The sequence below is a fragment of the Poecilia latipinna genome, unplaced genomic scaffold, assembly GCF_001443285.1.
Source record: "Poecilia latipinna isolate Pla-1442-1.1 unplaced genomic scaffold, P_latipinna-1.0 Scaffold35, whole genome shotgun sequence".
NCBI classification, from domain to species: domain Eukaryota; kingdom Metazoa; phylum Chordata; class Actinopteri; order Cyprinodontiformes; family Poeciliidae; genus Poecilia; species Poecilia latipinna.
In genome coordinates, this window is record NW_015112651.1 from 643963 (window position 1) to 667562 (window position 23600).

Sequence of the window (23600 nt, forward strand, 5' to 3'; positions counted from 1 at the left end):
CCGAAAGCCGAGGAAAAAAAAACTGTGAAAAAAAAGGAAAGGGAAAAAAAAAAAAAAAAAAAAAAAACCACAGAAAAAAGTGCAAAGCGGGTGAAAATGGGAATCACTGAACGAAAACAGCCTACAATCAACTTTTTTTGTTTTTCCTTAGGGGTGTTTGTGTGTGTGTGTGTGTGTATATATATATATATATATATATATATATATATATATATATATATATATATATATATTTTTTTATTTATTTATTAAAAAAAGTTTTCATTAAACACTCTGTTGCATTATTCTTTCACAACTACTTCAGGGATAAAACATTTTACATTTATGTGGATTTTTAGCAACACTGAATTGATTCAGATTTCCCATATTGTGATACAACTAACAAGACTGCATGGAGCCCACAGCGCAGCATTTGAACTCGACCCCTTATGGCAGGTACTTCGTAAAACCAAATTCGTCTGCTGCATATGTTTTGAGGTATGCCTCTGCAAGCTTTGCACATTTCATCATTTTTGCCTATTCTTTGCAAAATAGCTTTATCTCAGTTAAACAGACACCAGTTTGTTTGAAGGTTGAAATTCTTCCGATTTGGCCTCATCTGTCTGACCCGAGTTTGTTGTATAGCTTCTGGCAGACTTCAACCAGGTTTGCTTTCAACAATACAGCTATATATTGTTTAATAACCTGAAACATAACCTCTAATCTTCTGCACTTTTATCACACTCCTGCTGTTCCTTGTTCGTCGTAGTGCTGTGTTTTCTGTCATGTTGTCCAAAAAAAAATCTCTGTGTTTAACAGAATAGCTGAATTTATATTAAAAAAACAAATATATATATTTCATTTGCATTTGTCAGATGTCAGTCTTTTGAAACGTGCACAAAGAAGACCTCCACAAAAAAAAAGCAACCTTCCAGCACATATGCTTCATTAAATGCAATTTCTTTATAGCATTAAGTTCAGGAAAAACGAGGGAAGGAGTGTTTAGCATACTGAGAATGGCTTGAAAGGACAGAGCTACTAAAAGAATAAATAGAGATGTGGAAAGCTCAGGATGAGAGATATGAAGGGTGACATTTGGTGAAAAGCAAACACATCAAGGCAGCAGAGGGCAAACAGATGTGAGGATAAAAGTCATCCTGGCATCTCAATAATTTGTAGAAAATCACTTGAAAAGCAGTCAGCGCAGTTTTCACGAAGCGTCTATTAAATTTTTAACAGCAATAATGGCCTTTAGACGAGGAAGATGGAAGTGAACGTTGAGTGATCAACTCAACATGTGCAGGCAGCTGGACAGGGAAGAAGATATATAGGGGGAAATATCTGCCGTCTTTGTCTGCTTAGGTTCCTTGTTCGTAAAAAAATCAAAACATCATGAACCATATGACCATTCACAGTCTTTATGCCAACCTTTGACTTGTATCAACATACTGCTGTAGATAGGGTTCTTTGAAATTCCAAATGTCAAATTTCCATACTTATCCAGACTGGAAATACCAGAGTCATCGGAAAGCATTTTGGTCTAAAACTATATCACATTGTACCTCTATTTCTATAGTGACCTACCTGTAGGATGGATGGATGGATGGATGGATGGATGGATGGACAGATGTCAGTATTTACATGCTTCAGTAACATCAGAAAATGAAAAGGTGAATAGAAAAGCAACATCATTCATTTCAACGTAGGTGCATAATTGCATGCAGTGACATTCAAACACAAGAGACGAGCACCGTTAACTAAAATGCACTTTTTTTTTCTTTTTTTTTAGTGAGCAGAATTAAAATCACTGCAGCTCTGATTTCCTCATCCTATCAGGAGCAACCTTTTGATCATTCACTTTCAGAATCTTCAAGTTGCCATCCTAAATTATGCACATGGCCGCCTGGAACTCTTGTATCTGTAATTGCATTGTCCTTATCGTAAGTCTGCACACTATTTCCCCTTCAAAATTCATTTCTTCCTGTTTGGATGTTTTACCTGCAGCTGACAAGTAGTCTATTTCCCCGACATCTGTTGGACAGTGCTATTACTCTTCCGGCTAAAGTAATGAAGTTTAGACACATTAAAAAAAAAATAAAAAAAAATTGAGTTTTGAAAATAAATTTCAGCCTTACATTGATGTTAAAAAAAAAGGTGCACAGCAGAGCTTAAAAACATGTTAGCTAATGAATGAAATTATATCTAAAAGAATCCCTCTTGAAGATGTGCCAAGATGCAAATATTAACTGAATAATTCAATCTGGAAATATTATTCTGCAACAAAAGCTTTAGCGGTTACTAAACCTTGCACGTATCCTAGAGAAATAGAGCTTTCTTTATATTAGAGCAGATTCTGAATTTCCAGATCAAACTTGTGTAAATTCACATCTGTCTGCAGCTTGCATGGATGTCTCTTGAACCATTAGCCATATAATACCAGAAGTTGAAATGTCTTCTTTACTTAAAAGATTAAATGTTTCTGGAATATATTCACAATTTAATACAATAATCCCCTTCTATAATTCATCTATTTGGAGCAAGCTTCATAGTAATTACTGACTTAAATGCAGTAAGTAGTCATGTTTGTGGTATTTCCTTAAAATATATTTGCAAGTGAGCCTCCATTTAGCTCAAATGTTGTTGGAAAAAAAAAAAAAAAAGCCATGATTTCATCATCTGAGTTTTGTCAAATTGTTCAAATGTATATTAATATTAGTGTAGGTAAGCTTTGCTCACTCGTACTTCTGCCATTTAGCAAGTGGATATAATATCGGTAATCCTAAATGACCTTAAATAGGAAAAGCTTTGTCCGATTTTAAAGTCGGACCGTAAGAAAAAGAACTGTTTATATAAAATGTCTGATTTCTACTGTTGCTCCTATTTAGTGAATGAGTGTTTGGGTAAAAAGCCACTGTTGTGACTGAAGCATTGACTTAAGCAATGGAGGAGTCGGCGAGAGTTGAATCCGAGGGACAGTGATGCGGATGGTAGGGGAGGTGAAGCGTGCCTCCAGTCTGGGCTGACCTACATGCAGCGGGCCACAGTGGCAGGGCAGCAAGACGCCGCTGGCAATCCAAGCCATTTGGGTCTCCGCCATCCCTACTCACAGCGAGTGTGAACACCATCTAACTGTACATGTGAGTGTATCCGTGTGTGTGTGTGTGTGTGTGTGTGTGTGTGTGTTCCAGGGTAAAGGAGCTAGTGTCTGTTTTACTGTAGTGTCTCAATCGCGGCAGATAGGCGACCAGCATGTTCCACTTCGGTGGATCTTCACAAATTTTATTCTGGTTCAGTTGAGAAAGAAAAAAAAAAAAAAAAAGGACGAAGTGTGTTTGAATGACGAAGGGAAAAAGAAAACAGTGGGAATGAGTACAAAAAAGGTAATTCCAATGTCCTCTCTTGTTCAGTCTTTAACATCATAAAACTGTTTCCCCACCAATGAAATTAAACCGATCTGTTTATCTGAATGTGTTTGCATGGGCTTGAAATCCTATGTGAAGACTAATCTCTCTTAACCATTGCAAATCCCTCTAATCACAACTTCCCCAAATTAACAGCAGTGTGAAAAAAAAAAAAGTTGGTGACTGGATTGCCTCTTTGCTTCACCTCTTTCAAAGGTAGAAGCAACAATGTAATATTTTGACTCAGAGCTACTTCCATGTTGTGTTGACATGTGGCAGCCCCAACACTGCCTAAAGAGAATCAGAACTTAAGGTTTTCCACCCATTTTTCTTTTGTCACGCTTTAATATTGCTCTCTCAAACTTTTCTCTAAACCAATAGAGTGATCTGTGTCAGCAGAAGGTAGTTGTTTTGAAAGTGGGAAAAACATTTTATTCACATTACTGAATAAAAATAGATTTTTGTTTAACAGCTGTTATTTCAGACGGCAGCCACATTACTGGTAGTGTCCATTAGTTTGTTGCCAAAATACCAGTTACATTCAGCATTGAGGACATTCAAACTTGAACTTCTATCAAGCATCCACAACTGAAAAGAGCACAACACAACTGCAAATTGAGCAACAAATTGCTTGGCCACTCGAAATGACAGGATGGGTAAGGTATGCATTATTCAGAGAAGCAGCAAATAGTGACACTATAGGAGCAGCAGAAATGTACGGCTGAGGTGGAGGAATATGCTGACCGAACTAGAAGCGGTGCACTGCAACATATGTAGCCTTTATGAAAGAATGGCAAACAGAAAACTGACGTTGGAAGAAAGACATGAATTCCAGTTTTAAAATTGCCACAAACCATGTAGGAGGTACGGCAAACGTGTCAACCAGAATTTGCTGGACAGTTGATAAGCAGAAAGAGCTAAATACAAGAAAATCCTGGAAGAATTTTCCTGGATGGGGACAAAGTCAAGCATTCAGGTGAGACATCAACTGTGGAAAAAACAAACAAAAAAAATACACAGCTACAATGGAATGGGGTTTGTGTCGAAGCATATTCATCCATCTGAATGGCTCTGTCAAAGCTGAGGCCTTAATCCAGTCGCATTTCTAATGTCACAATGGTACTTCTCAATTATGCACCATTTTGGGTTGGGCTATCACATAAAATTCTAATAAAGTACATTGAAGTTTGGTTACAAAGCATGTGTCAAACTCAAGGCCCTAGGCCCAAATCTGGCCCGCCATGAGTTTATATATGGGTAAGTTTTTTTTATATGGCACCTGTGTTACAAAGTAACAAAATGAGACAAAGTTCTATACATATGAATACTTTTCCAAGGTAACATATGTTTGAAAATTGCTCAGAGATATGACTGTAAATGCAAAAGACAAACCGAAACCAGGCTAAGGGTCTTGAAGTAACGAATCTGTATTTCTACAAGCTGCAGCTTTGCAAGAAGATTCTTCAAAGTATCTTGGAAGAAGATAAAGCAAGTATACATAAACACACAAGGACACATTTGAATAAAGATAGCTGAATCTGGTGCTCCAAAAAATATTTCTTACCAAGCTGTGGATTCCCATTCAACCCAAGCCCAATGGCAGACACAAATACATTATAATGCTACATTATAATACAACCCCCACCCCCTCAAAACACACACACACACACACACACACACACACACACACACACACACGCATATCTCCTTGTGCTCCAGCAGAGAACGGCCCTAAATGATTTATTAAAAGCTAAATGCATCATTAGAATAAGCTGCTAACCCTAAACAGTGGGCTCATTACAATATGCAAATGGTGTGATATAGCCCAGCAGTCTGTTTGATTGTGCGCTAAAGCTTTTTTTATCCTCCAACTCCTCTCATACTTTCCTTCTCTCAAACATTAAGAGCTCTGTGTCATAACACGAGGTTCCATGAAGGCTCCCATCTGCGCATTGGGGTACTTAAGGCTCTGCCTTAGCGATCACTCTGACTGCCTTCTGTCCTTGTTGTCACAGTTGTCAATGGAGCATGTTTAGTAAAATTTAAATTTGCACATTTGGTACCTATATAACTTTCTTTGGATGAGCTACAGCACAAGTAACATGGGAAATACTTAAATATGCTCTTGAATTTGACCAAAAGGGCATATTAGTTTGAGGTAGAACTTGCGTTGCTTAGGTTTTGGCATAAGAATTTTCTCCCTAAGTTTTTTTTATAAAGATTGTTTTTTTTTGTTTTTTTTCTGCTGAATGTATCATCTTAGAGGTGACTGAGGTCTTTGAACATAAGTCACAGAAAATCAATGAACCTTGAAGGAAACAGGCGCTTACTTGTGCCGACTTCCATCTTTAAGAAACTCCAACCAGGCGGTCTTCACCTATTGATTTTTGTCCATTTATCAATGGGGAGGCATGAGAGCATGAACTGATGTTTTCATCTCCACAAGGGTTATATTTCTCTCAGGAAATAAAGCCAAGCTCTGGACTTTACCCAGCAGTTGATATTGTAATGCATAAACACCTTGTTACTATCCAGCATGAGCAGCTCCCCCGCTGTGAAACTTGCATGCACAAGCACTTTGGTCAGAGTCAGGGTCAGGTAATTTAGGGAACCTAGATTGTTGCTTTAGCCTCGCAGATGTGAGTCTGCATCAGTAATATTCATTTGTGGGCAACATAAAAGTAGTAAATAAAAAAAAAACATTGACAGACATTCTTGAGTTGATTGATTTTTAAATCTTTCTCATTTCATCAGATAATTCTGATAAGCTGTGGGTAATATGTATAGGAAATCATGATTCAGTACGTATACAGGCTTTAAAGTCATGGTTTGGTGCACTTTAATTAAGAGAAAAAAAACAAAGGATTTTAGTTTTTTACTTCTCTCAGCAGTAAATAAAGAATATTTTACGTTTCTGAAATGTGGCTTGCCTGAAACGTAAAAAGTGGAAAGCACAGAAATGACTGGAAATTTGATTGGATTGAATAAAGTAGCATATGCAGCTATAGCCATTGCCTGGCTTTAAGAATAAATCATACAACAACATAACCAGCTGAAAATAGTCAATGTCAAACAAGGCTATTACCTTATTTGAGAAAAAAACATCTTTAAATCTCTCTGGAGTTGTTTTCATATTTTAACAACATAGTGTCCCCAGCTGTACTTGAATGCGGCTTGTGCAGCTGTTGGGAAAATACCCCCTAATTAAGGGGGAGTCCTCTAACTTGGATCTTATGGGATGTAGAGATTTGGGCTGGTTGGGTGCTTCAGGTGCCAATTTGGACGTTTATTGACTATATTACACTTTACATTATTTCAGGTGAGAAATTCATTTAAGTGCAGGTGAGATATCCGCCTTTCTTTCTCCTTCTTTATGAAGAGAAAAGCTTGGCGATAGCTGGGAGTCACATCTGTATGGTTTTGGTGCCACTTTTTAAAGTTGGTACAGAAAAATGCACGACGCAGATAGTTCCACACGTCAACATTCTGCATATGTATGGGTCTCAAACGACAGCGCATTTGTCTGTAGATGTGTGCACTCAGCTGACAGGGCTGTACCAGACATGTTCCATATAAATGCGTGAACTGTAAAAAAGTTCCTATGGGACGCTGACTTTGGTTTGCTGATAAATACTTCAGAGCTGAGGCCAATGATTGAACGTTTTTCTACAAACTGATGTAATCACTTCACGCCGTGTGTGACGGGCTCCTGTCACTGTTGTGAATGAATCCCTGTTTAATTGTTGTTTTCTTCTTGCAGTTGATTGGCTGGGGAGAGTTTAAAGGGATCAAGCCCCACCCACCAGACAAGCGAGGAAGTTTGGAGGTGCTCCTGGTTGGTGGCGTGCCTCAGAGCCTCGCTCCCGCTCCATTGATGCGATTTCTTGTTTGTTAAAACTCCCTCTTGTGTTGTTAGGTCTGGGGATCGTTGGCCAAGCTGATGTTTTCCGGTTTTTGGTTGTAGGGTGAGTGATCCGGTGAGGCAAGGTGAGGGAAGCGGCCCGAATCCGACGGTCAACTGCTGGCTGGTTCGTGAATGCTCCCACTCTTTTGTTATTTTGCCACGATTCCCCAGTACGTCTATGTCCAGCCTTGGATTGAATAAAACCCTTTTGTTTTGTGTAATTCGGTCTGGACTCATTATGTTGTGTGTCCTGTGCGGACCGTAACACCGTGTTATTAAATTTATGAGTTCTTGCAATTTTCTTTGTAATATTTACTTTCCCAATAACAATCACCTCGTATTCGTAACGCTGTAGAGAGAATTCACAAAGCAGCGGATTCCTCCATTTTTGGCAACTGTGTTGTACGTTCTATTTGCTTTATTTCTGCCCTGGATCACATGGAAAACTGCACTCATTGCATGCAGAAGGAAACTTGCTCATGCGGTCTAGTGGATGGAAGCAGTTTGCACAGCTTTTTGCTTCAGGTTGGAGGCCATTAAGCCACAAACACATCAGACGCTGCAAAGTAAATAAAAGCAGAAAAAAAAAATAAAGACGGTTTTACTTTCATATTATTCATATTATTGTGGTGTTGACTAGACATTTCCTCAAAACTTTAAAAGCACCATCTGATTCAGGGGTTTTCTAGAACAACAGGTAATGCAGTGGATTGTCAAAGACAGCGAAGTGCTGCATTTCTTTATCTAATTCAATCAGGGCTAGAAAGCATTGAATGAAGATGCCCTGGCTGCAATTTACATAAAATTATATAAATATAGGCAGACTTTTCATTTAAATGTATGCATAATGCCTCGTGTGGGAGATGAGCAATTTGCCGTAGCAGACTTACCTTTGTGTCTACAGTAGGATCAGAATTATGAAGACGGCCGGAAAACAATTTGCACTTATCTAGCACCGCAAAAAGATTTGTAAACTTTCCAGTGGCTTCGTTATTACTGTGTGACGTTTTTGGTATTAGATACTTTGTAAAATTATGAGCTGCTGTAATAAAGATTCAAACATGCTCTGTTGCTATGGAAACTATAGTTATTAATAGAATTTGTCTCTCTTTTATGAACTAAAGAGACATAAAACATGGAAACTGCCATCCCTTTAATGGTATAAAACCACTTTACTGGTTAATTTGAGTCACGTCAAAGACATACAATTAAGGTTTTTGGGTCTTATTGAGCAAAATTAAACTCATTAAGGTGGTGGTGTTATTCTACCCATTTTTTATTGGTGTATTTCTAGATCATTTAACATTTTGGTGCAGCTGGTTACCAAAATATAAGTTTCTCTTTTATTTTAAAGGCAAGTTCATGGATCTCAGACTGCAGGTACTGAAACAGCAACTTTAGTAACAAGCCCTTGTAAAGAAGACAAGTTCAAATCCATTGCTTTGCTAATGAAGATGATTCCTCTGTACCTCAAGTGCTGCTACAGTCCTCATTTCATAGAAGTCTTCCAAGGCAAACAAAAAAAAAGCGCTGCTGAAAGAGAGAGGAGGATGTCCAGAATCAATAGTTGACCTTAAGCTCAGGTGCGCCTGACTTACCCAACAAGACAATGATCCAAAGTAAACCAGCAACTCTATCTCTACAAATGACGTAAGCATTTACGACGTCAACTCGTCGTTAATGCCTAAAAACAGTGCGAGTGAATTAAAAACAATTCTGTAAAGGAAAGAAGGCCAAAGTCCTTCTATAGCAATGTAAAAGACTAATTTCCAGCCATCTCACATCTCAGATGCTTGATATGCAATTTATTTTTTTCTACACACGGCCAGGTTAGTTTGGAGAATTAGTTCCCCTTCCTAAATGAAATCATTTGAAAACTGCTTCTTGTGTTTACTCAGATTTTGTAATTACTCCGATGAGCTAAAAAACACTCAAGTGTGACAAAACCCCCCACCTCCCCCCACAAAAACAGAATAAATCAGCAAGAAGACAAAGCCTTTTTTTTTATGTCAACGCATCTCGTTTTAGCAGCACACTTTTTCTGGTGTACCAAGGCAAGGAACAAAGAAACTGCTTCGGTACTTGTAGTAAAGTCAGCGTGTGAGGATGATTCCAAGAACAAAATAACCAGCAATGTCCTTTTACATCACTAGTTGGAGAAATTCATTAAAAGAAGTTCATAAGCTACTTTTACTTCCTCCTACTTTTATCAGTGCAATCATGAAATGGATTGTGTTTTGGATATAAATTAGACCTATCTGTCTTGTAAAGTGCCTTGAGGGGACTGTTGTTGCCAACTGGCGCACCGCAAACAAACCGAATGGAATTCAATGTTGCATATGGAAAGATAAATGACATAACATCTCATTTCACTCTGCATGTTTCATATGTACAGAATTACTATAGCTCTCTAATGCCATATTCGACATTCCTTGATGACCTTTTCAATCTAGTTCCTTCATTATTGCACTCACTTCTCTTCTTCTCAGCTCAATTTTCATTCCTTCCATCCCCCCCCTCAAGGCGATAATTTTTGATGTGGTTTAATACTAAAACGACCTTTGGTGCTGCTCCCCTTTATTGTAAAACCCGCCATAGTAATTACGGAGCACAATACACCGACATAAAAGCCCAGCATCATTATGTCAGTAATAACCTCTTTCCATTTTACCTGCTCCACTACATTTCCCATCATCCTTTGTCAAACAAATGCATGCCAGAAACTGACTTGAGTGTCAGGAAATAATTTCCGCCCTTTCTCACTCCAAAGCCTGTTTATGCTGTCGGAGAGAAGAATAAGCCGGTGTATCATGCAGTCCTTCTCAGGAGGCTGGAAGAAAGAACCTGACATATTAAACACTAATTGCACAGCTAGACTTACTGCACTTGAACCTGCCACGTGCAAGGACATGTTCACAGAGTCGCTTCATTTGCTTGCACTTTCAGTCACAGTACAAAGGGAAGTCAAAACAACAAGCAATAAAACCACGAGCTTTTCGGGAGGGGGATGGGGGGTGGGGGGTTCAAACGAAGAAACATGCTCTCAGAAAACCGCCCACACTGTTACCGTCTGAAATCACACACAGTGCAAATTGTCTGGGAAGACCCATGTTGCACATGGGATAACAAAGGGGAAACCTTCATTTTAGGAATCTGACATTAAATGTCTTTTTCTGTCTATTTCGCCCCCCACCCCGTCCAAGCAAGCCAACAGCAGTAATTGAGTCCTTTGAGGCTTAGAATTGCTGTTAGCTCTGTGTTGTCGCTATGTAATTGGTGGTGCTATTCACAAGTGAACCACAGCATCCATCGCGGAGTTAGCGACAGGGTCTTAGGAATGGTGTTTGATTTTTCAGGAAAGCAAATTGCAATACTTTTCCAGATGCTTACATTTCTTTGCTGAGCTGTACTCCCCCATCCAGCCTTATTTACCAGTTTCAATTATTTCAGCTCTTTAAATTATTGCTCTGACTGGATATGCAAGCAACGTCTTATGAAGATCAACACACATCTGCCTCCTTTTGAATTAGTTGTTCTCTTGTCTTTCCTAATTTGAATAGTTGAAGAAAATTTGACCTCCGCGTCATGTCACATTTATAACTTAGATCAACAGGTCAAGTCAAAAAAATCACAAACTACTGAAATAAAATTACATGACAATCAGCAATTTGAAAAAAAAAATAATAATTAAAAATCTCTGACATTTTCATTGTACACTACAAAAGCACACCAGATTTTCCCTCCGACTTGATTTCTTCTATTTTCATCTCTTCCACATTTCATCTTTTATTGACTTTTTTTAATCATCGTTCTGTCATCTTAATTGACGTCTTGTTTTTCTAGTGGGGTTCCTACGGACGCATCATGAGAAATCTGTATATTTCCAAGCAACCTAGTCAGAGGGTGGGGGGGGGGGGGGCCAAAGGCAGATTTGTAAAATAATTAAAGATATCCAAAATTAAAAATACTTGCATGTACACTGAAGTCTATGGCTATGAGATTTAAAAACAGTGATACTCTGTGCATCATAGCAATTACTGTGTAAAACATATTACTATCTATAATTTGTAAAACTATCTAATTATTACTTTGACTTGTGAACATGACATTTTGTTGACTTACCCTGGTTACTGCATCCTTGTGTTTTTGGAGTGAAAATGCAGTACAAATGGCTAATTTATGCACATCGTGGTTATCTTCTAAAACAGCTTGGCTGTAGTAAACTGTGTTTGTAAGAAGGGATGCTTTCTCACTATTATCTATACAGCTCCACTGCATTTGCAGTACAGTGCTATGTGAACAGCTGGTGCTCATAAAGAGTATTTTATGTTTCTTCTCAAAAGATTCTCTTGGTGTAATTTTCTCATTGTTCCCTTCATTTAATTTGCCATTTTACTCAGACCATTTGCGTTTTAACTTATTGAACTGTCTTGTGTTCTTTCCGTGCATGCACTACCTTTTCCTACCCCTCACTCCTATGCTTTCTCCACTCTCTCGCCTCGGCTCTCAATCTGTATCCTGTGGGGTCCAGCTTTAGGCCCAACCTTGGGGAGAGACCTAATGATGCAGGAATACAAAAGTGAAGCGCCAGCGCTACGTAATACACAAAGGAAGCATCCACTCGAATGAATTTTACAAATGCCTGCCTACCTCCAATTTTCACTCGGGCACAGCTACGCAGGGACAATTGCGACAAACACCTTCCACTGCCCAACTTCTCAATGCACACACGTCAGGAGAGAGTGGTGACAAGAATGTGACCAGTTCACCACACTGAGGGTAAGTAGGGGAGAGTAAAATGATAGGAGGACCAATAGCTGCCTGAAGGAGCTGACACAGTGAGTTCAACACCATTGGCCTAAAATGACAGCCCTGTCAGTTCCTCGCAACCACTCGCGTGTGCGCACACACATGTCCAGCTTGGGTGAGTAAGATATTCCCAGGGGCGTCTCTTCGCCTAGCTAAAGTTTGGCTCTGACAAACACAATACCTTATGGTTGGCAACCAGTGTCCAGTGAGAAACAACAACTCAGACCATACTCACTCCAGACCTGTGATACCTCGTCACAATATGATACTAGGCCAGTGGTTCTTAACCTTTTTTGAGGTACCGAACCCCCAAGTTTCATATGCGCATTCTCCGAACCCCTGCTCCCCCCGACACAGAAAATAATTTGCAGTATTCTGATTTATTAATGTAATTATATTAGTTGTAATAGCTCCCCCACGCCACTAAAGGCAGTACCAACCCCGAAAAGATGTGACTAAGGAGCAGATTTAGAAGTACACCGAAAGCTACAGAATTTGGTAAAAACAGTGAGTTTTGCTGAAGTAATTAAAGACACAAGTTCAAATCCATACTGAGTGGAACTCCTTCCTGCAGCTCTGATTGGCTCAGCAATGTAACGTGATCCTCTGGAGCAAGTGATGGCAAAACGGGGCGTCGTCACGACTTTACACAGCGTGTCTTTACCTCCGCGGCAGAGGCTCCGCCGAACCCTTGAGACCGACTCATCGAACCCCTGGGGTTCGATCGAACCCAGGTTAAGAACCAGTGTACTAGGCGCAGCAATACTAACGCTCTTTATATTTACCCAGCAGTACAGTTCACCGAAATCGGGTAAGCTTAAGATAAATAGGATTTTTTATTTTTTTTTTCACAATGCCTAACATGCATGTATGAGATAAAGCTGTGTTTACAGTCTAGCGCTTTGTCATCATTTTGCTATAGCTGCATCAAGTTGAAAACTATTAAAAGTAAAAAAGAAAGAAATCATTAATTACTTCGGCCCTCGTTGCCCCACCACTGCCTGCTTCCCCAAGGACACTAAACAGTCACTGCCAACATGCTGAAACTGCTCCAATCAGGGCTGAATGATGTGGAGGTGAAACATGGTGAAGTATGGTCTCAGATAGGATAGAGAAGCCAGCTATTGATCACTGTGTGTGGAATGCGCGTCCATGGCACCAAGATACGCAAGTAATATAGGTAACTGACAAGTTAACAGGAAAACCTGAAGAAGGAAGACAGACAGACAGATAGATAGACGGCACGTTTTTGCTTGAACTCTAAAGAAAGCCATTGGCTCTCCTTCACAGGTGTGAGGTTTTGTTCTGTTCCAGTTGTTAACGGGCAGAGCAGACAGGGTGTTCCTAGTGAAGGAGGAGCAAATGAAAGCTCACGACAAATACTTTGTAGAGAAACTGCATCTTGTGTCGAAGTGTTTTTTTTGTTGTTTTTTTTTTTTCCCTCCCTCATTTTAAGAGCAGTGCTTGGTTTTTACAGTAAGGGGGCAAACATTATTGGAGGCAACATAAAAAGCTGCAATGTGTGCTGTGTAATGCATTACACTGTTAGATTAGCCGTTTTCTAAGAATACTGCAGACTTGCTGACACCACGCAATGGCCTTAGATTTAACCCTAATGCATGAAAACAACCCTGAGTTGGCAAAAAATTGACTTTTCATAATTTGTTTAGGAGCGTGGAGTTGTCGGTGCCTCAGAGGCATGGAACTAACTTTTATCTGGCATTCAAATGTACTCATGAGACTCTCTTTTCAGAGATAGCATGTAAATAGACCCGTGCTTAAACATGCCGAGCTTTGCACCATGCACTTAATTGTCTACTGTACCATTATAACTTTAAATAGGTTCACCAATCGGTTAAAGTTGAGATCTCAAAAGAATCAAACATCTGTTGATTCGTTTGATTGGGAATTTACCAAGATTACAAGAAGTCACAATATCTGATCCACTTTAAAAAAAACAAAATAGCTTTGGGTTAAAACGAGTCAAATGTGCCTGTGTTTGTTGACCATTGCAGTTGTGGAAGATCTATCCAGGTCTGGATACCCCAAAAGGACATTTATGATATGCACCCATGTCTTAATTTCACAGCTTAGGAAATCTGTCCTGTGGTTTGCGATGATAAGAATGATTCATGATCACATTTAACCCAATTTGCCCTCAGACTTGAGGCAACTTTGCAGCAATAACCTCCAGCAAGGGCCTAAGAGAGATTTGAGGGTAAGAATCTGCACAACTGAAGGAGTCTGGAGCATCTAATCAGAGAACTGCTTGAGTTGAGTCATTTGAATTAATTTTTTTAGTCAATAATGACGGGGCATGGAGTGACAACAGCATTGTTCCAAAATCTGCAGCATCTCAGCCTTAGACATGATCTTTTCGTGAAGTAAAGCATCATATCTTCATCTATGTCTTATTTGCATGAAAGTAGATACCACATTCATTATATATTTTCTATAAAAAATGTACACGAACCTCAAACCTGTTAGAAGTCCAGCTTTTTTTTTTTCCCACATCTGTGTATTCTGCATTGTGTTTTTCCCACACCTATGCATCCACAGAGAATTTTTTATTTTTTTCCCCCCCCCACAAAATGCGACATCAACCCCTCGAACAGGGGAGAGATGATAAGGGAACTCTGGCAAAGCAGAGTAATAGCCTCTCTCTGATACTCCTGCCACATGGAGCTGGCAGTGTGACAGAGATATTATTATTATCATCAGATGGTCAGATGGTGCTTGTTTTCGGGGCTCAGCTGGTGGAGTTTGGCCGCGGGGACTATCACCAGGTGCTGCTCCTTCCTCCCTGGACATAGACCCACCATTGGAGGGCACTGCAGGGCTGACGCATTCCCTTACAGGCACGATTGTGATTGGAGTGATGTGGAAAGCAGAGTGTCTGTTATTCCTATTCTCTTCTCAGGACTGTTGCGCCAGACGCAGATCACAATGGTTTGCTTGAATGAAAAGAAAGACAATAATTCCAAAATGTATTCACACCCCTTGAACTTTTTCCACATTTCTGTATGTTGCATAAGTGATTTGAGCTGATGCTATCAGATGAGGCCAAAGCTGAATAGTTTTCAAACGGTACATGTTGACGCGGGGTGGGGATGGGGTCCGACCCACCATTCCTATGGTAACACAATGGGGTGACAGTATGCAGTATCGTGAGGTGAGCACAAGACAAACAAGAAAACTCGTTACAGCTGATGGAAAGGTCGTTGTTGATAATTCAATCCTAAGAGAAGACCTGCATGACTCAGTGCTGGGATACCACTTACGGCACAACCCCAAAAAGTACATAAAAGTTCAAGGGGTATTTTGCGAGGTTCATCAAAAAGGCGTCATAAGAATAAGGAAGTAAGAGCACAGAATTAACGCTTTCAAGTGCGAGCACAAAACAGGCTGAATAAATGTAACGACAAAACGTGACCTTGGATGAAATAATCCCATAACGAAAGGTAGAATTTCTCATCTGATTGAAATACATTAATTAAAACCTAAAGCCTTGTTAATTATACCCAGCTTCTTTGAGCAGATGGGTAAAATGATGGGTTGTCTCTCCCCTGCAGTAACACTCACATTTGGAATCTTCTGACATTGGCCCACTTTATTTCCAGATCTTCCTAAAACATGTAAACATGTGAAGTATGAATTCCCATAACATATAAGAGTTATCGCATCCGTTTGTCCTACGTTATACACATTGTTGTCTTACCGGTGAAAGGTTGTGCTTCACAACTGAAAAGGATGAGGTCAACACGTTCTGTTTTATTTTTGTAGCATTATAGCCGAAATTGAAAAGGGCATAATGCAAAGTACTCGAGGACTGAGCTGGGGCCGTAGCTGCAACAAAATATTACCGCTCCCTCGCTGCCACTTCTCATTTCTTTTCTTTTATAGGTGTAATGAAGAACAGCAAATATACCTCACACGCTCTCCCTCTATCTGTCTCTTACGCACACTCCCATGTCCCGTCTCTCCATTTCTCTGCCACCTTATTGATCCTCCAGTCCAATCAGGCTCTTGCGGCTGCGTGAATCTCATTCTGAGGACATGGCAGTAACGTTTAATGGGAACACAAATCGATAAGCGTACGTCTTTCAAAGGCATGCAAACTGTCCGTGTTTTTTTTTTTTTGAACGTTGAAAAACATCGTACCTAACGCGTAGAATGAGAGAGTGCTGGAACAGATTCTAAAAAACCCTTTGCCTTTCGAAACACATTTTGAAATGTATACAAAGCATTTTTTTTTTTTTTTGTGGTTTGTGATGGTCAAAGCACGGTTCATGTAAATGTCAATATACAATTTCAAAAATAATGGGGGAAAATGAACGAGGTAATGCAACTCATGAATGGCTTTTTGTAACTTGACTCCTCACTGCAGAAGCACCTTTCCCCGTCTCTCTCTCTTTGTACAGACGTATAAAAACAGCAGCTGCTAAAGCTAGTCTGAAACAGCTCTGTTCTCTCTCATTCATGAATGTATAAATTACGTGAACGTTTAGGGAGTTATGTATATACTTGTTTGTTTTAGCTATGTACGTGCATCTTAGGATTATTAATATGTTCTTTTCTGGTGAGATGCAGAAGACATTAATATCTCATGTGCATTTAGTGGACGACAAAATATCTCTTCTTGGCTTTGAACCTTTTTGCATTTTCCACATGACAACAGCAAACTTCAATGTATATCTTTTGGATTTTAAGTGATAGAGAGAGAGAGCATATTTGTGAATAGGAAGAAATATGACGCATGGCTTTTAAAATATGAAAATAAGCAATACACTTTCTGGGTATGTCTACCTGCTTCTCACATTTAGTTTCATCTTTATATGCACCCATCTTCCCTTCAACTCTGACCAGCATTGATATGTCTAATGATGAAAAGTACCCCCACCATCATGCCTCGCTGTGGGAATAGTGTGTCTTGGGTGATATTCACCACCACATAAATCATTTTGTGTGTAGCCCAAAAAGTTCAAATTTGGTGACAGTGGTGGCAATTTTCCCAACATTTTAACCTACACTTGTAAAAATCCGCAAAGCAAAAATCCTTACAGTTTTCTTATTCTCACGCTTTTGGTAAGGTCTGATCAACAGTTTCTCCCACCTGCACTGCGAATCTCCTCCACAGAAACCATGGGCCCACAGGCTCTTGCTCTCCTTGACCAGCCTTTAAGTTCAGATGGCCAGCCAAGTCTTTTCGTGGTTCTGCCTTTCTGCCACAGTCATTTCCATTTCACATGATGGACTGAGCAGCGCTCCGTGAGACGTTGAGAGCTCAGGATATTGTCTGATAAGTACACACCGAGCACACACCCGTTAGGATCAGAGTTTATATATGTGAGTGCACAGGCAGGCAGAGTAAAACACAAGCGGACAAATGCACAAACACACCACAAAGACGTGGTGAGGCTTTCAGGACAGGCAGAGTGTATCAGTCAGGTTAATTACCAGACAGATGGCTGGCAGTGAGGCAGACTGGGTGGGTATGCGAAGAATAGGGGGTGTGATGCTAGCAGGATGGCAACACCTCTACTGTAAAAACACACATGCAATGCATTTATGAAAACATGCGACGCACTGTCTGGTAATCAGTGGATTCTGTTTACAGCATTCAAAGATCTAATCCCCGCTATCTCCTCATCTACAACCCTTCTCTCCGTCACCTCCCTCCCTCACCCTCTTGCTTTTTCTCTCCTTTATGCACTCCTAACACCTCTTCTGCGTCGCTGCGCCCTCACTAATCCACAGTGACACATTTCACCATTCAGATCTCACACAGAGAACGCATGCCTCGCCGCAGCTGATGATGTGCAATGCACCACAGAGAAGCTATCAGATGATTTAACACAGAAAGAAACTGGCCGCTCGCACATGACGGGTAATTTATCATCAACGACTGGAATTTCCGAAGTATCGTTTTAAGTTCTGAACCTGTGCAACAAGCTTACCAAACACGCCTTTGTGTCCACATAAACTCAGGAGAGAAAAGGTATGTGCAAGACAATGATGGTTCTAATGCAGCAGTTTTCTTCAAAGTAAGAAATATTTTTATCACTAAAAAAATAACTTGACTGAACAAAAAAAAAAAAAAAAAAAAAGGAAGAAAGCTTGAAAGAAGCCACTGTCCTTGGATTGGCAAAGCTAAAATACTGATATATGGCTAACGGCCTTAATTCCCACCATGCACTTTCAGCTTGCATCGATCCAAGGCACTCATAATCTCCTTCTACTCTTTGTGCTTCCGGAGGTTTGAGTAAGGCAGGCTTGGCAGCTGACACATTAAGGAGAAACATGAGAAAGCTGAAGCCTGGCGTGAGGACAGCTTATTGCATTCAGATGAGAGAAAAAGACCACCACAAGTATGAGTAGTTCCCTGGAACATGAGAAATGAAAACATATTAGAAGTAACAAAACACCCACAGTCGAACATTGTCTGAATCTTAAGCTGAATCTTTGACCGAGTCTTGTAGTGCTCACAAACACTTCTGATTTATATTCTATTTATTTGAAACACTTTTCTTATTTCAAAATAACCTTGCCCGAATACACGTCTCATTGATCCTTTCAGGTAACAAAGTACAATCTCTTGAATGTTTTCATAAACTTTACAATCGTTATGCTCAAAAACGTTTGCGATTTCAGATATATGAAGGATCTTGGGTTTTTTTTTTTGTTATTGTATAAATTTTATAAGTTTTGAAAAAAATCTGAGTAGCTGTCTAGACAGTTTGACTTTGAATTCATTAAATGTGAGTATGTTTGTAGCTTAAAAAGTACATTTTATGCATTTGAGAAAAAAAAAAGCATAAAAGCATACCTAAAAGCATATTATTCCTCCAACACCAACTCAGGAATCTTTTTTGGAGCTAGCTAACCCTACAATCTAGTCAAGGGCACACAGACTGTCTGTTCCATGATTTCCTTGTCATAATACATTACTGGACTCTTCAAATAGTTCTAAATTTTGAATAATATACATACATCTTCCTATCTCTGTTATTTGCGAGAAAGATCACTCAATGAAAAGGCCAAGCATATATTCTTCACGTTAACTTATAATGCTGACTCGTTTATGAACACAATGAAAGCACTCCATGGTGTTGTTAAAATCAAGGTACAAATTTCTTAACTCTGTAACCTTTTCATTATTGTAATTTGATTAACAAAATTTGATTAACAAAATTTCTGTTACAATTCCATCTCAGACCCACCGATCTACCTTCTTTTCAATACAATTATCCACACTTTTCTATTTAAAATTGGCTCTTTTTTTTAACCAATACCATAACGACGTTTTAAATGCTGAGGAAAAAGTGTGCAGATGTTGGTGTGCAAAAAAAATAAAAAAATAATAATAATGCAAGCTAAGATCAAAGAAACTCAACTGGGTCAAATTCAATCTCACTTCAGTTCACTCAAAATGAGGGAAAAGAAGAAAAAAAAAGTGGGAATAAAAGGCTTTGTGCTCTTTGAAGAGTTGTCTATAAATATGACAGGCAACAAAATCACAGTATTCCAGCAGAGAGATGACGGTTTCACACACAGAAACACCGGCTATATCACTCAGATAGGCTGCAACACATCTGTCATAATGTCATGTCCCAAACTGATGAGACACTTGCAGAATATTCACAACATATATCAGATGGAAACCGACAAGAGAAAATGAAACCCTGCACAGAGGCATGTGTCCCTTTAAGACTTCGTTACCCATCAGGTATGACTCGGTGACTGGACAAATAATACAATATACAAAAATAGTAAAATAAGGAGGACTGTAAAACCTGTTTAGTCATTTGGTTATTTGTTTGGATGCATTTTAGCTTGTCGTACAATGCATGTGCTCTCCTCTCTCTAAGACAGATGTATGCTGCCACTGGTGCTACAATAGCTACAACAACTAAATCCAGCTTGTGGCAAATGTCTTAGACCCAGGAGCTTTGCAGTTCAAAATGTTACAGATTTTCTTAAAATCAAGCTTAATGGTTTCTAGGTAAAATAAATGAATAAATAAATAAATCTCCAAACCACAGAACACGCTGGACAGTGGCTTAAAATAACAAAATTATATCTGTGCGGTTCTCTCATTCATTATATAAACACTTTACAAAAAAAGAAATAATTTAAAAAGTTTTAGTGCAATATAAATGAACTAAAATACAGGCTCTTACCTTTAAAAAGAAATATAAAGCAAAATCAAATACTTCAATGCCTGAAAAGAAAAAGAAAAATTCCAGGAACAGACGTGCGCTCTGTTAAAAGGAAAAAAAATAAATGGGATTCCACTTATACTCTCTTAGATTCATTAAATGTTTTGAATTCTCCTGGTTGAACTGTCTTGTCTTGACTATTAACTGTCACTTTCTATGAAATGTCACCGTTGCTCAGTTAGGCAAGTATCTTGGAATGTTTTCATTCAATGTTAATAGTTTTTAGGCAGGTCTCCACCTGTTTAGTTAACTTAAAAGATCCAGTCTTTATCAGCGGTTGCACCGTGGTGAAGATGTCAACATTGTTGCCTTGCAGCAAGATGGTCCTGAGTTTGAAATTCTGTCTGCTGTCTCACGCCGAATATGCCAGTGTCCTCCCACAGTCTAAAAACACACATCTCTGTGCGCGCGTATGGTCGCTTGTCCTGCATGTCTCTACTACCAGGCTTTCCAAACCACAGAGAGGCTTTCGCTGGAACTGATTCCTTTGCTTTCATGCACAATCACCAGTTTGGACATTATTTTTCTCTCTGTCCATGTGCTAAAATGTACCCAACATCTGCATATATTTTCCAAGTTTCGAAACAGGCCAGATGGAGCGCCTGGCTGCTGCTGCAGCAGCAGCATTGGATTTAATTATCTGACCTTCTTGTCGACTGCTAGCTCATAGGCTCCCAGGCAAGCGCTAATCAATGTCACCCTTGGCAGTGTAATAAGTAACTATAACAGCCCCTTTTCTCCCTCTCACACTGTCTCTCATCAAACACTATACTGTCAACTTCATCTTCCCTAATGTGTCCATCTCTATCTCATGGTGATATCTGATTTGCTCCATTTTAGCCTATTCAGTCTCCTTGTAGCTGTTCGCCCCTTCTGTATTACTCTTTCTAGTCGTTAGTGCAGCACAGTATTCTTCTTTCCTTTACCCTGTCCTCTTACTCCCACTGTCCCCTCCACTCGTGGTCTCCCTCGAGTCTCTTTGAGTCTCCTGTCACTCCTCCCCAGTCCCTGCCATTTTGGGCGTCCTATACTGTGAGTGTGAAGTCTGCAGTACACCCAAGGCTCAAGGTCTTCTACTTAAGTGGATGCATTTGTATTCCGAGGCTCATCCTGCTGAGGCAGCGCTGCTACTTTGTGCAAGCAGTAGTAAAGTGCACTTTTCTAGCAATCTAGCAGGTCTCATTGTTTCGTACTGTGTATTTGACTACCTGGAGCATCTGTGCATGTTTTGCACGCTATCTGTGACTATATGTGAACTGGGGGGTGAGAGGGGGGGACTGTTGGAGCAGGAATTAACCGAGTGGTTTAGAGAAGCTGTATATCAGTGGACAAAACAGGTTTTGTTTGAAGAGACAAAAAAATTTCAAGTTAAATAAACCTTTATATTTGACATGTTTTGTAGAGCATACACATAAAATGATTCACACCGCTACCACTTTACAGCTGAAAGCTACCTAAACAGCTCCAAGCTCAATCAGCTATTGTCTTGCCACTGCTGACTGATGTAAAGAGCAAGGAAAAATGGGTGCAAAGCAAAAAGTGAAAAAGTGGCAAAATAAAGGTGTGAATGATGATGGAGGTCAGGAGAATTTTTCTCTGCTTGTGCAAATTTTGTTTGATGTTCGATTATGCAGGGAGTCAAGAGAGACGGAGCGAAGGAGAGAGTGAGAGAAACAACATTATTGCACATCATGGTCGCTGGCAGCCGTGGTGGAGAGAAGGTAAGACGAGGCAAAAGCTGCCACCGAAATCCATTTTCGACAGCTTCAATTGAACAGACTCAGTCATGCACAACCACGCGACCAATTTACCAGCTATGGAGTCAACAAATACCGAACAGCCAAAGGAGTCCTTAGAGTGTTTTCCTCTGTGATTCGCCGATAACGCTGTCAGCTAAGCGCATCACGTAACGTCTTGAGTTTTGCGAGACAAATGGAAGCGCTGTAGCAAAGTTAGACACTGTAAGCTTGCAAATATTCTCAATATAACTTTTTAAATTGTTATGAAGTCCTCAAAAAATTAAAATCTGCCAACTTGGCCTGGATATCCAGACATTTGAGGTCCACATATCCAGCTTATTTTATGCTAACAGAGATCACACATTTGGCTTCGATAAGGAGATGGTAATCACAGCTAATTTTCTGACATCCAGCCTCTCCAGCATTACAATGTAATTGTTGTTTGTCTGATTTAGCTTAGAGAATAGAGAGACCCAATCTGGTGTGTATTGGTGAATAAGACCGGCTCTTAGTTCAAGCGGTTTAGAGACCAAAAACAATTTAGTTAATTTTTAACAGTTCCAACTAAATTAATGAGATTCTGATTAAACTACATATACATTTAGGTCTGTTGAGATATCTCTTATGAAGATGCCACCTAGGTAAAGTGAGAGAGAATTAATTGACGTGGTGGGAGTGTTGCTGCCGGTGATTCCTTTTCTTCTCGTCTTCTCTTGTACCATAACCAGCAAAGCAGAATTTAAAGCCGTTTTCGCACTGCAAGGAACGGAACGGAACTGCAGTGCGTACTGCAGCCCTGTTGTGTTTGCATATAACTTAGGGCGGCATCGAAGCTGTACCTGACGTCATTATTTTTGAAACTAAACAATGGTTTCGATGCAGCGGCCGAAGCCTTTTCCTCAGAGATGCGGCGGAAAACTTTCTTATTCCTCGTTGACCGATCTAGCTCATTCTGTACTCGTTCATCAGCGAGTAAGCGGAGGAAAAAAAATTATCTCATCATGGGACCAGGTAACAGCAGAATATTGAGAGGAATTCATTGCAAATTAAAAAAAAATAATAAAAATATTAAAAAGAGCACTCCTAACAAAATACAGTAAGAACAGTTTAGTGAGAGCCAACTAGACCCGATCAACGGCTGTCTGCAAAACAACCAACGGCTGACTCTAAACCAATCAGCTGCTGATTCTAAGCAGCCCCATTTGGCTGGCCCGATTGGAACCACAGCTCTTGTGGTTCCAAGGAGCCGGGTGGAACTAGGTCGGAAGTTCTAATGCAAACACGGTGGGCCCTACTTTGAACCCGTTCCGTTCCTTGCAGTGTGAAAACGGCTTAAGAATCCTTAAATGGTGACAAATGCAAAAATTTTCAAATATCAATATCTACTTAGTTACAGACAAAAAGCATGCAGTTTTCAAAGATCAGCACCATTTGTGACTCACAATGAGCAAGAATGTCTAGAGACTTCTGAAGATTTGTGCTGAAGTCAAATACATTAATATAAGTGGCAGGATCAGGACTAAAGCTACCAAAGATTGACTCATTCTTC

The 23600-nt window shown here is 39.7% G+C and overlaps 1 protein-coding gene across 1 annotated transcript in view; it reads right to left on the minus strand.

Annotated features, from left to right (window-relative positions):
• The window catches only part of gabbr2 (gamma-aminobutyric acid (GABA) B receptor, 2), a gene marked incomplete at its 5' end in the record, with an annotated part of 137410 nt that overhangs the window by 24755 nt on the left and 89055 nt on the right, over positions 1 to 23600 (minus strand). The window lies entirely within an intron of this gene.